Below are 15,373 nucleotides of genomic sequence, written 5' to 3' on the forward strand. Positions count from 1 at the left end.
CTATGGTCTCAGATCAAGGCTTTCTACAGTCAAAGCAGTTAAGAGTATGGTAGCAAAACTATATACACATAAAAAAAAGTTTTGCATCACCCTTGTTCCAAGAATTCCTGAAGATAGTCACTGACTGTTGCTACTGTATCGCAGACACAGTCCCTTTGAATGTTAAGAGATGTCACTAAACCTGCCGAAAGACGAGCATTGCCCATTAGACAGAGGGAGTCCAACAGCTTATGAGTTCCAATCATTCCACCAGGAAGGACATATATGGTTCATGTCATCCATAGTTCAACCATACAAAGACGATCAACACCGCAGTTCAATTGCATCCACATTGTTACTTTGTGCCAGGAAGGGCTCTCGACAAGGGAAGTGTCCTGGTATCTCAGAGTGAACCAAAGCGATGTTGTTCAGACATGGAGAAGATACAGAGAGACAGGAACTGTCGATGACATGCCTCACTCATGCTGCCCAAGGGCTACTACTGCAGTGGATGACTACAGATTATGGCTCGGAGGAACCCTGACAGCAATGCCACCATGTTGAATAATGCTTTTCATGCAGCCAGAGGACATCATGTTATAACTCAAACTGTGCACAATTGGCTGCATGATGCACAATTTCACTCCTGACATCCATGGTGAGGTCTATCTTTGCAAACTTGACATCATGCAGTACAGTACAGACGAGCCCAATGACATGCCGAATGGACCACTCAGGATTGGCATCACGTTCTCTTCATTGATAAGTGTCACATATGCCTTCAATCAGACAACTGTCGGAGATGTGTTTGGAGGCAACCCGGCCAGGCTGAATGCCTTAGACACACTGTCCAATGAGTGCAGCAACGTGTAGGTTCCCTGCTGTTTTGGGGTGGCATTATGTGGAGCTGACATATGCTGCTGGTGGTAATGGAAGGCGCCGTAATGGCTGTACGATAAGTGAATGCCATATTGGCAGCCATAGTGGTGAGGCATTCATCTTCATGGATAACAATTTGCACATCTTGTGAATAACTTCCTTCAGGATAATGACATTGCTTGACTAGAGTGGCCAGCATGTTCTGCAGACATGAACCCTATCGAACATTCATGGTATAGATTGAAAAGGGCTGTTTATGGATGGCATGACCCAGCAACCACTCTGAGGAATCTATGCTGAATTGCTGTTGAGTGGGATAATCTGGACCGACAGTGCCTTGATGAAATTGTGGATAGTATGCCACGATGAATACAGGCATGCATCGATGCAAGAGGATGTGCTGCTGGGTATTAGACATACCAGTGTGTACAGTAATCTGGACCACCACCTCTGAAGGTCTCACTGTATGCTGGTACAACATGTAATGTGCGGTTTTCATGAGCAATAAAAAGGCCAGAAATTATGTTTATGTTGATCTCTATTCCAATTTTCTGTACAGGTTCTGGAACTCTCAGAACTGAGGTAATGTAAAACTTTTTTTGATGTGTGTACAACTGTTTTGAAAGCAAAGATATTATCTGTGCAACAGCTGTTGAAACTCAGGAAAGCTTTTTATATGATCTCCCACAACATTCTCATAAAAAAACTCTATCACTACGGAGTTAGAGAGAATGCTCTATGCCCAAAGCAGTCTTACTTGGACAAGAGAAAACAGTTAGTTAATGTAAAAAATCAAATGTCAGAATGTCTCCAAGTTGTAAATGATGTACCTCAAGGATCTGTTCTTGGACGTTTCTTTTTCATTATTTATATAAATGATTTACCTGCAGTTGTACTATGTGATGCAGTGCTATATGCTGAGGACACAACACTCATCATATGTGATACAACCTTGAAAATGTGCAACACAGCATGGCAGTGGCAATGAAGAGATCCACTACTTGGTTTGAGGCACATGTACTGCAGAAGAACGACAGTAAAACTGAAGCTATTGTATTCAATATGAATGCTCCCAGTCATGAGCACAAAACAATAAAGTTATTAGGATTTCATATGGATCAAAAGCTTAGCTTGGATACACACACAGGGAAGTTACGTGGCAAATTGGCACATGTCATCTATCTGCTGTACAAGCTGAGGAACAGTGTCAGCAAAGACCTTCTGTTATATGCATATTTTGCATTCTTCCATTCCCAACTGAGCTATGGAATACTATTATGGGGCAATTCCACAGAATTAGTGTTTAAATGGAAAATGAAAGCCATAAGGTGCATAGCAGGACTTAGCCCATATGAATCATATCGAGATTATTTTAAGAAACTAAATATACAGGACTTAGCCCATATGAATCATGTCCAGATTATTTTAAGAAACTAAATATAATGACAGTGCCTGGCCTGTATATTTACAACTGCCTTGTCTTTGTTAAAGAGAATCTGACTAAATTTGACTTAAGGAGGACAGTTCATGACCATAACATAAGAAGTGGACATGCAATTAATATGCCATATGCTAGGCTTGCAAAGACACATAGCAGTTACAAATATCTTGGTCCTATCTATTTCAACAAATTACCTGAAAATGCCTACACAGTGCCAGTAAATAAATTTAAAACTAGTCTTTTGCGCTGGATGGAAAGTAAAATAATTTACTCTGCTCAAGAGTTCCTTGAGAACTTGAAAAAGGACCACTTTGCTTATGAGAATGAACAATAAATTAACTACAAACTATACATATGTCACACCATGCAACTATGTTATTACTGTATCATGTACTTATTATTAATTATCTGTTTGATTATTTATTTGTCATTCACTGAACTGTGTAGTTCACTTATCTTGTAACTGATCTATTAGGAAACTTTTTGTTGTTATTGATATTTGCATAAATTTGTATTGTATCCATCTTGCATTATTATATTGTAGTTAATGCTATCTGTACAAGTTTGTAATATTATTGTCATTATTATTGTGTTAACACTGATGACACCAATTGTGTGTAAATATGTTCAAATGTTGAATAAAACCTTTGTATTTGTATTTGTATTTGTTATTACTTTGAAGCTTTCTTCCAAAAGTCATGGAGTTGCTGCTTTTGGCGAGTCCAGTGCCTTTAGTTTTAAATGTTGGTAATTTGATTAAATTTGCTTCACAAAATCCAGATTACAATTTCAAATAATTTATGCATGCTCTATTATTTCTCGTACTGGCACTCATTTTGTATCATATGCTTTTCTGGCAGTCGACTTGTGATGAAGCAACCTGGGATATTTTTACTTCCCCTCTTGTTTTGACATATGCCTCTTTAGAATTAATTTTTTTTTGGTTTTAACTAATTACCATTAACATATGTGAATGTACTCTGCATTTCCATGAAAGTGAAAGATTGGCCCTCAGTTTTAAAGTATATAACACCAGATCTAATTTTGTGTTTAGTTTTATGTATGTAATTGATTTTATAATTTATTTCTACTATTCTTTGTTAGTATCTTCTGTTATAGGGTGAAATCAGTAATTATTTCGTAACTTAAATTCTATTGTTGATGTATAAACAAATATGAATTCTGTACTAATTACAGACATTTGGAGGAACAACTAATAGTATTCTTAGAGGATCTATTTGGCTCTATTTGAAAACATGTTAGCAAAGCAAGACCTTAATTAATTCCAAAGTAATTAACAGTTTTGTCAAAAGCACTGTGGTAGTAGAAACTGTTAAGAGGAATTAATGTTTCACAGCAGTCAGTTAATTTAATGAGTTAAGTTTCAATTGTAATTTCTGTAAATTTAATGTCAAAGAATATGTAGTTTCAGTACCTATTATTGTGAGGATATATAAGGGTCCAATTTTTGGTCCCGAGACTGTCAGTCCACAGCCGAGTTTCAGATGAGGAACCTGTGTTGGTTAGAGCAACAACAATGGTTAGAGCAACAACAATGCATCCGTGAAATAAGTGTAACTCAATTAGGCCGTGTGTAAAACAATGACAGCTTCTGTACCATACATACCTTGTTATTCTTCAAGAACTGTGTGGATAAATTTTTACTGCTCGTAGATGTTTATTAGTAAACTATTGTAGCAGTATGTGGATGTTCACCTGCAAACAATTAATTAGGCTTATTGAAAGCTAAATAATAGTGCACTGGCCATATTAAATGTATGTTATAGGGGGGTTGTAAATAATGAAAGTAAACATCTGTGAAATGCAAATGTGCACCTGTCGGCTACATCATTTAAAATAGTCTGTGTTTGACTCCCCCCCCAATTTTTCAGCCAGAATAGCAATGCAGTAAGTCAACACTGAGGACAACAAACAAAGATATAAAGAAGGCAAACTGTCACATTTGGTCCCCCTGGTGATGACTGTTGTATGTGGGCAGAATAAACTAGAACTCATGAACTATGACAATGAAGTGGGAACTCTAGTGGTTTACAGTACAGCTTTGAATGGAGGAGATGTAACAGTCAATCAGTGTTGGGTTTTCATGGCCACAGTAAGACAGCACCCAAGCAGTGAGCAAGTTCTATGGAAGCAGCCATTGAGTACAGGAGCAGCCAAGCAGCACACAAGTGGACACAGCTGACTGAGATAAACAAGACTCCTTGCCAAGAGAATTACAACTTGCAGCAGATGACAAGTTGAGATGACAACCCCAGCAGAACAGCAGCAGATGAGTGATTAAAAACAAGGTAATTCATTGCAAAACCTGTTTAGTATTATGTGATACATAATGAGTGACCTTAATGAACAAGACTGTGTGATGGGAGACAAGGGCCAACAGGAGACTGGTTCTGTGGACGATAGTGATTATAAATCAAACATGAATGTAACTCTGAATGATGGGGGCGTAAATCCTATTGTACACAAAATGATAAAAGTGTCATCTACATTGGGTGGTGATGTGAGCAAAATGGACAAAAACAGTACTGAAGTAAATGAAATCATTAAGGTTGTGAGGGAGGAACCCAATAGCAAAAGTCAGCAAGGGCAACAGTTTATGGCAGACAGAAATTTGGAAACGATGTTAAGACAAAGTATGAGTAGTTTGAGTTGTTTGGGAAATATGAGTATCAAAGGAAGGTTAAGGCAGTAGCAAATGATTTTGATGAATAGGTAAGGAAAGTAGTACATAATACTAATGAGAAATTAACATTGAATAGTAAATGTGTAGTAGAGAGTGAGAAACTTTGTAATGACAATAGTAGGAGAGTGGAGGCTTCTGAAAAACAGTGTAAAGTTGAAGTAAAAGCTGCCAGGAAATTTTGTGCTGAAAACAGGGTTAAACTTGAGAACCAAATCGATCATATTAAAAATGATTCAGCAGCTGAGGTAGAAACGAAGCGTGCAGTAGTGGTAGAGGAAAAATGGTAAAAGTAAATAAAAATGTAGACTCAAATTGGCTAAAATAGAGAAAAAGATGGAAGAAGTACAAAATCTAAAGCCTAGAGAAAGTGACAGTAGGTCTGATAATCAATTTGGTAAGTGGGATGGTAGTTTTTCCAGGGAATGGATTAATGAGGATTTGTTGTATGAAGAAGATCACATGGTATGTAAAAAGGAAATGTGGCACCCTGTAATAACAACAAGTGTACAAAGTATACATGTTAAGTGTTTACTGGGCAGTGGTACTGATTTGAATGGCATTTCACACGCAATTTTTGAAGCTATTAAGAACACAAGAGGGTATAGTAGTGATGCATATTAATGGAATAAAAATTATTGGTGCTAGTGGTAAGCTATCAAAGAGTGGGAAACAAGAGGTACTATTAACTGTGAAATTGGCAGGACAGCTGTTAGAGTGCAATTTCTTGGTGATTCAAAATCTTAGCATTGATGTGATATTTGAAACTAATTTCTTGTGCAAATAGCAAGTAGGGGGTTCAAAAATCTGCATTGGTTTCATTATAGGGCATAATGCTTACCCCAGCTGTCTGTTCATTTTTTGTTTTTCCTGAGGCAGTCAAACTATTCTGAAAGCTGTCAGCATATGTGGAGGAGAAGGTGTTATCTGAAAACTATAATTAACATCTGAAGTAAGCAGCTCATTGGTGCAGCAGCAGAGGCAATATGCAGTAAAAACCATCTTGAATACCAGGTCTCAATGTTAATTGTGGTATAATAGAAATGTTTGTGTTCAGTGCAGGCAGTATATGTGAGATAACTATTTATCTGTGTCATGATGCAGCCTTTTTTAACATTAAGGAATTACAACTTTAAACATAGTTGCCTAGAGTAAAGTGTGTGGACAGATTAAGCAAGATTTGTATATATGTTGCCCTTCAGCCTAGAATCTTAAGCAATTTGATGGAATACAAGCAAATAATAGTTTTACTAAGAGATAATTTTGTCTGATCAGTAATGAAAGTTAAGTTTGCCTTAGAATAAGGAGTGTTTTTCAGTAGAATCAATTTTGTATTGAATAACCAAAGCAGGTGTTTATTGGTTAATGAAACAATAATGAAACTGTGGCATCGATAGGTCACATCGACCATGTAAAGCATGATCTTTGAACTCTAACTGCTCTGACAAGCCACCATGTTAATGTTCCAGTCAGCCTTTGCACCTAGTACAGTGTACCTGTGTATCTTTCTTTGTGCTGAAATATATGTATGTATAGACATTTATGGGAACGGTTTGTTGCATGTACAGTCATCCGTATTCCCATTTCCCATATAGGTAACTCCAAAGTTTGTACGTCTTCCGCGACTTCTGCACTGGCTATATGGAATCAACAGGTTTTATGTTTGATGCCATGGCTGCCTCACCCAATGTTTTATATGAGGATTTGGAGGCTCAGCTGCTACTACCAGGCCACTCCAATCTCCTGCCAACTGTTGTTTCACCACTAACTGACAGTGATTTGTGATCTCCAATGAAGTTAACCTCAAATTTTGCAGCTGTACAATTGCCACGTGTTACACCGTTACCTCAAACAATGGACTCAGGTTTCATGTCACCGGACTATGTACACCAACATGTGAAAGGTGAAGTGGACAATTTCCAGAATTGTGTAATGATTGATCGCTCATGTAGTGTTCAAAGGGACCCAAATTTGCACACATGCTTTGATCCTCTATGTGCCGCAACATTGGTTACAGTAGTGCCATGTGCAATGCTGCCATTTGTGCAAAATACACACGTAGTCAACTGCTATGAAGCTATAGCAGTTTTCCCTTCTTCACAATTTAATAACAGACGCTTTTATACATCAAGTTCGACAGACTCAACCACCAGATCTGTCGCCCAGTTTCTTGACCACATGGGTTCATGCACACCTGACAGCGCTTCACGATCCAGAAATGTTGTACCATGACAATGTGACTGCCAGCAAATTTCACCAGTGATTTACGGTCCTACCACACGGGGTGCATTTCCGATGTGCACAGAAAACTCTCGCTGTTGCCACACCAAGTACCAAACCACCCCCCTCTAACCTCCCCCCCCCCCCCCCCCACCTACATCACTCACGGATGGCCCCAATTCCTACCATACAGCCGCTCACTCCTTCTGCAGTACCATCTGCGCCTGCCACACTGGCCTTCCGCGTCATTTCTGTGGTGGACAATTTAAGTACTGTACCTTTAACCCCTGGTCCAGTTTAGGGGCCTACCTCACGCACTGCTCATGCATTCATTCCCATGGTTCTGACTGTACCTGCTGCATCATGCTTCCATGACTCATCAGGAACATTGCAACCAGCCATTGTTTGGGACATGTTTGCTAGTAACACGCCCATGGCAGTAGTGCTGGGTTACAGGACAGCCTACCATGGGACAGCAGACCTTCCAAGATATGCCAAAGCCACCCTTGTCCCCCCCCCCCCCCCCTCCCCCTGCCCGTCTACCAAAGCTACCTCCTTTATATGAGGACAACCCCATTTCATGGTTTGTGCTTGAGGAGCACCTTTTAAATTTACATCAGGTGAATGATGACAACTCTAAATTTCTATGTCTCACCACACACCTCCATGACCACTCAGATTTAATTTGTGACCTCTTCCTTTCGCCACCGCTGCCGCCAAAATACGAGTTCACCAAGAAGACAATATTGGACTGTCTCATATGCTCGGCACAGGAAATAATAATCAAGATCCTGTACGAGGAACACCTGGGGGACCGCACTCCGTCACAATCCTGGGGCTGTTTTTGGCTACTTCTTAGAGAGTACACGAAGCCGGACGTTACCCTGTGGCTGGTATGGTCTGCCAAGTTACCTACCAACCTCTCAGATACACCTGCTACTGCACTCCTTCAAGTCTATCAGCTCTCACCTTCGCATTGCAGATCAGCTGTATGCACTACAGTGAAAAAAACAACCAGCACACCTTTCACCACTGGTTGGTACTTTTCCGCCTGTTTACCAACCATCTGCGGGCAGAGGCAGGGCTCGTTCCACCTCCATGCCATCTACACTACCGGGCAGTATTCGTTCGCTCACTTTCCGAGCACTCAAGAATCGCACATCCACCACACGTCCCGGTTTACATTCTGGAACAGATCAATGAGGACAAACCTCCTCCACTGTCACAATCACCGCCACCAGCACATCCAGCTCTTCTGTACTGTTGGTACCACAAAATTTTTGGGGATGAGACCAAGAAGTGCAGATTACCTTGCCAGCATCCAAACACTGACTGCAGGATCTAAAAGACACTGCGTCCTGCACAGAACTTCACAGGCGTCCACAAACATTGCGTTCTGTCCACTTGTCCTCTCAGCGGAGCGGTCATTTATACATGACTGACATTTCATCGTGGCTTGTTTTCCTAGCCAACATAGGCACTGACATGTCCATCATACCTACATCATTGGCCCCTCCCATTTTTTCACCGATGAAGTTGCTTTTATGTACTGTCAATGAATCAACATTACAAACTGTTGGCTCTGCTAAAGTTATGGTGCATCTATCTCCTTCTCTACGTTTCCCATGGAGTTTTTACATCAATGATGTTGACGAACCATTACAAACTCTCCCCAAATGTAGTCCAACGTTCATTGCTACACCACCTTTCTGACACTCAGATACCACGCTCAGCCACTTATGCTCGTTGTTGCATTTCTGTTGCGACATGTGATTTGGTTTTTGAGTCCTCCATCCTCACAGACAATATTGTGACATACTGTCAGAGTACAACACAGCGGCGTAACTCCGTCGGCAAAATGACGAGTTGAAACAATGCATTGCTCACACTTTCGATGAGCTCACCGCGGCTCATACCTTGCTGCTGCAATTGCAATCCACAGTTCCTTCACCTGGTCGACCTCCATCAGCAGACACCAGCATGCACACTCATCAGGTTAGTTCAAAAATGTTCATTGCTTGTGACAATTCACGTTCAGTGATCTCTGCACCTGTCACACGCCTACTACGTGCAGTGCCATGTGTTTCAAAAAGTGCTTCTAATGACAGTCACATGCGCGATGCGAACACGCCCACCACGCAGGCAGCCACCCCACATGTTGGTAAACATTCCCCCTATCTCGCGAGCCAACCACGTGGTTCAGTGGCCATCGCCATTCCCTGAGAGATTCCAGTGCCTCTCTCGCCTGCGCAAATTACTCAAGGCAAAGCTAACAACAGACAGTCGCTGCGCGCCGTGATCCGCTCCATTCTGCATGAACAGCCAACGTCTCCAAACAAGTGCACGCCGCAATCACGTAATAGGCATGTGACTCTCGTGCTGCCTTTTCCCACTCGCACTAACACCTACGCCTCATTGCACCCCACTCGTCCCAGAACTTCACATCAGGATGTTACTCAGCCTCGTGTGCAGTTCTCAGTCTCTTCCATCACTGATGGAATGACACATAAGATAATTACCACTGCCGGCCCTCCTATTAGGCACAAGGTTAGACGCCTCAACCCCATTAAGTTGCACATGGCCCGGCAACAAATTAATGAACTTCTGGAGGCAGGCATTCTACAGCCATTGGACAGCAATTGGTCTTCACCAGTTCACCTTGTCACCAAACACAACAGTCATTTTCGAATGTGTGGTGATTACAGACACTTAAATGCTTGTACCATCATGGACAATTACCCAGTGCTGTGCTTCATAGCACAGCAACAATGCTTTTGTAATAAAACACTACACAACATACAGTGAAAAAAATTGGAAAATTTTGAAACCAACCTTGGTTTTGTTTTTCATCTACCTAAGAATCTCTTAAGTTTTCCATTAACATGCTCATAATCCAGAATTTCCTAAGCCCATACTGCGCAACCTTTTGTGTACTATATTTGATATAACTTTTTATATTTTCCTATCTTTTCGAATTTTTGATTTTTTATAATCTTGAGTGTAATGAATTACTTTTCTTTTATTTTGTTGCCATGTGCAGGTGGCATGCCATCTAGTAGCAAAGATAACTCGTTTTTTCACCTTATCAAATAAGGAATCATGTGTTTGAAATGTAGGAAACACATATAACAATACAAAGGTGTTACTGCCCTTTGTGCTCCTCTCATCTTTCTAGTTGTACTTGTGTTCAGTTACACATTGGACACCCAAACACATTCACCTGCTTCTATAATGGCACTGCTTATGAGTGGTTGGTCAGTTGACAGGAGTCTTCACTGAAACATTTTTGAGACTTAAAAATTTGTTGGAACTTCTTTACACTTTTGGGCAAAGATGATGAAAATATGTCAAGGCCACAACTGTAGACTTAATGGTCTGCATAATCCACCAGACAAATGTACTCTAGCAACCCCACACACACCTCAGGATATGCACCTGCCTTGGTTCTGATCTGTCACTCAGCGCTCAGTCGTAATTTCACGTCTCTGCTCGAGATTTTGTCTGCGTGAGCTGTCGATCCTTCCACTCCTGCCACACTGTGCTTGTCCAGTGGCCGTACAGGTTTCCTTCCTACAAGGACTGGACACCATGTCTCACCAGCACAGCTACCACACATTCATCACATCACATCACCCTTTACCGAGGCACAATCAGCGAACACTGTGCAGAACTCCGCACAATTTGTGCTTTTCTTACACCCCTACAAACACTAGCACCAAGTCGTTTTCTAAAGCTGCTGCCATTAAAACAAGACAACCCAGTGATGTGGTTTACCTCGGTGGACAACATGTTGGACATAAGGCATTGTCGATGACGACATTCGTTTTGTGTGTTTATTGAACCACCTGCATGACCGTCCTGATCTTATCAGTGACTTGTTGCTGAACCCACCCAAGAGCAACATATATGCTTATGCACGTGCACTACTCATCAAATGCCTTTCTTGTCCAACAGACAATACTATTCACAACATTATTTGTGATGAGACTTTAGGTGACAGAACCTCTCCAAGCTGTGGTGATGTTTGTGTGCGCAGGTCACTACTGAGATCTTGGCAAACTTTGCACTCTGGACGTTGATGAAGCTGCCACAAGAATTACAATTACATTTGCTTCCCCATACCACAGTGTCTCTCAACGATTAACTACAGCTGGAAGACCAGGCATATGTCATTATCTAGCACTGCCATCTCCCTTCATGTAGCACAGAATCTATTACTGCTGTGGTTGGTCATAGTGTGACTAAACTTCCACCGTCAGGCGGTAGAGGCTGGGCATGTGCTTATTGCAGGCAGCACATTGAACTCCAGCCCCTGGTGGTAAAGAATGGGAATCACTAGCAGTTCAACACCAACTTCTCCACCCCACTACTGGGCTAGCGCCTGCCATCCCAACCTTCCCCTCGCTTGGCCCTTTGGGTGATGGGATGAGTACAGCTGACTCATGCATATGCTGTTTCCACTCCACTTTCTGGGACCTCGTTCACAATTGCTGCCCTCCCTGTGCATTTCTGAACAACGCACTTGGGCTGCAGTAGGTGCCATAGCTTGGCCGGGTATGTGGAAGGGCACCCAGAGACATTACATTCTGTCAGATCCTCCACCTCATGAGGTCATCTGTACACCTTGGATTTCAGTTCACATCAGTATTATTTCATCAACACCAGAGCAGATGTTAGCATGTATGGTGTCACTAATAATTTTGGCATAATTACCTATGTTGCTTAGTAGGACCATGAAATCTGAAGTATCATAAACAATTCCATAACTGCACAGCATGAATTCAATGATTGTGAACCATATTACTCAGTGTTCTAGTTGGAAGGTCAGTTGTTTAGGTTGAGAACACAATTTTGCATGTGCTCCATACAAGTCCAGCTGGAGATGTGCTGAAACATTTGGTCAGAGGTCAATAGCAGATGATATCCCATGGACCAAGTGTAGCATGAGCAGAAAACTGAGATCTGACTTACGTGGTCCAGCTCGCTGGTCCCTGCATTTGATTATGTTGAGGTTCATCTGGATTATTCCTGATGTGGTAGACCAATAAAATGACATGTATATGTTAATTAGTTGTCCAAATATCATCTTGTTGATGTGAGGCACCGAGGAGGTTGATACATGCTGAAGATTGTTCAAGGTACATCATTGTTTCTGTTGATGGTAAGATGCAGTGGAATGTCACTTTCACATTTCACATCAATTGTTGTCTGATCAGGGTGGAAGAGAACTTTTTATTTTTATTTATTTATTTATTTGTCCATATAAATCTCTTTTTCAGTACATAAATTGTACACAGAATATTGGACAGAAAACCTTTTTAGCTATTGGTTTTTCAAACGTCAAACATACATTATTTAAATCTTTGTGACAAATTGGATCTGTACAGTTAATAATTACAAATTTTTGAAATACTGTATATTTATGACTTATTTCTACAATTAAAGATACAAATTACATTTTTTCTTGCATGAGATTGAATAGTAGCAGTTTTTCAGGAGGTAGGCTGTCACAGACTTTTTAAAGCTTTGTAGTTCAGGAAGAGATTTTATACATCTTGGTAATCTGTTGTAAAGTTTTGTTCCTGCATGATATACACCTTTTTGGCGTAAGGTGGTGTTACAATGATTAACATGTATGTCACTGTCAGACCTGGTACTGTAATAATGGACACTTTTGTTTTGAGGAAAAAGGTTTTCTTTTCTCAGTATGCTTTTTTTGACATTCATGACTACTTACAGTATATAAATGCAGGGGAGGGGTAGGATCTTTAAAGAAAGGTTTGCATGGTTTTCTGCTGCTCACTTGTTTCATTATTCTTATAATTGCCTTTTGTTTCCTGAATACTATTATTGCCTGGTGTACATTTCCCCAGAAAATGATACCATACTTCAGTATTGAATGTACACAAGCAAAGTATACAGCTCTAACTGTTTTTGCACTGGTATTGTTGCAGAGAATTCTTGCTACATAGCTCATTTTTACTAGTTTTGAATTTAGGGATGTGATATGAGTGCTCCATTTAAGATTTTCCTGGATATTAATCCCAAGAAATTTAGTTTCATTGACAGCACTAATGTTTTGGTTATCTATACATATTACAGATTGTGCCGGATTTTTATTTTGATCAATGTGGAAATACATGAGTACCGATTTTTGGGGTTTAACTATTAGCCTGTTTCTGATAAACCACTCAGACACTCCTTCTGTAATATTATTTCCAGATGCAGTAAGATTTTCTTCTTTATTCCCTTCAATCAATAGACTGGTGTCGTCTGCAAACAGTACTAGTTCAGAATCTCTAACATGTGATTAGAAATCATTAATGTAGAGCAAAAAAAAGAAAGGGACCTAAAATGAAGTTCTGTGGAACACCATGACTTAGTCCACATGGTTCTGAAAGGTGTACCTGGAGTTCATTTCCTTCCATGTACTTAATTTCAGTTACCTGGGAGCAATATTCCAAATGTGATTTAATCCACTAATTTGGCACACCTCTTACACCATACCATTCAAGCTTCCTCAAGAGTATAGAATGATCAATCACATCAAAAGCTTTTGTTAGATGCAAGGATAAACCTGAGATATTTCTGTGGTTGTCCACTGCATTTAAGACATGGTTTATCAGATTGAAAGTGGCTGTTTCAATTGATCGCTGTGGTCTGAAGCCATGTTGACATCCAGAAATAATACTATTCTTGGCAAGAATGTAATAAGTTTTGAAAGGAGCACTTCTTCAATAATTTTAGAAAACCCTGACAATAGAGACACAGGCCTATAGTTACCCATACACCGATGATCACCTTTTTTATACAGTGATATTACTTTTGCCATTTTCAGTTTCTGAAAGAAGGCATCACATGATAAGGATGAATTGCATATGTCCAATAATGGCAAAAGTATTTGTCTTGCTGTTATTTTTATAATAAATCTGGAATATCATCGCTGGCCGGTGTGGCCAAGTGGTTCTAGGCACTTCAGTCTGGAACCGTGAGACCGCTACGATTGCAGGTTCGAATTCTGCCTCGGGCATGGGTGTGTGTGATGTCCGTAGGTTAGTTAGGTTTAAGCAGTTCTAAGTTCTAGGGGACTGATGAACTCAAATGTTAAGTCCCATAGTGTTCAGAGCCATTTGAACCATTTTTTGGAATATCATCAATACCAGTTGAATACTTACTCTTCAGTGAATTAATGATATTTAGGAGCTCTGTTGCGCTTATTGGACTGAGGAACATGGATATTTATTTATTTATTTCAATAGGTGAAAGTTCTTTCCATGTTGTATTAGGTGGATTTCCAAAGTTTTCCTTCACTAATTTTCCAACAATAGTTGGGAATGAGAATTGCAACTGTTTGCAACTGCCCTAGGGTCGGTGACATTCTTGCCATCATGTGATATCACAATATTTTTGTGAGTTGTCTTCTTCCCCATAAGATCCTGCACAGCTTTCCACGTGGACTTAGTTTTATTGGGTGACTTCATAATATATTTGTCATTTTTCGTAATTTTTGCCTCTTTTATGACACGTTTCAAAACTAGTTTGTGTTTTTTGAAATAATTAATAAATTCTGGACTGCTTTAAGTTTTTGCCTGCAGAAAAAGTTCCCACTTCCTTTTACAAGATACTCTAATGCCTGATGTCATTCAGTTTTTGAATCTACCTGTGCTTTTGGAAATCACTTTCCTTTGTGGAAAAACTATGTCAAAGTTATGCTTGACAATTATCAAAAAATTTTCCATCTCTTCATTGGTAACAGAGGTATCACATACTTCTCTCCAAGAGTGTTCACTGATTAGGTACTGGAAGTATTCAATATTTTTCCTGCTATAGATCCTTTTATGGATAACATTTTCTATCCTGGTCGAAATGCGAATTACAGGTATGGCCAGTAATTGTGAAAGGTGGTCACTATAACCGGTATCAAAGTTTTCTTTATGTAAGTCATTCTAAAAAGTCACCATTTTGTACAAACTATTGAAAAACACAGTGTTCGTGTCACCACTGTAGGATGTGGAAGGCTTACAGAATGAAGCTGTCGGCTGGTGAGTTAGGTCAACATGAATTTCTTACTACCAATGGAACATATTGGAAGGTTACGTGCATACATTAAAATTTTCACAGCAAATTGAGGATGATTTGTGTGACAAAGATAT

The sequence above is a fragment of the Schistocerca serialis genome, chromosome 9 (genome assembly GCF_023864345.2).
Source record: "Schistocerca serialis cubense isolate TAMUIC-IGC-003099 chromosome 9, iqSchSeri2.2, whole genome shotgun sequence".
NCBI lineage: Eukaryota > Metazoa > Arthropoda > Insecta > Orthoptera > Acrididae > Schistocerca > Schistocerca serialis.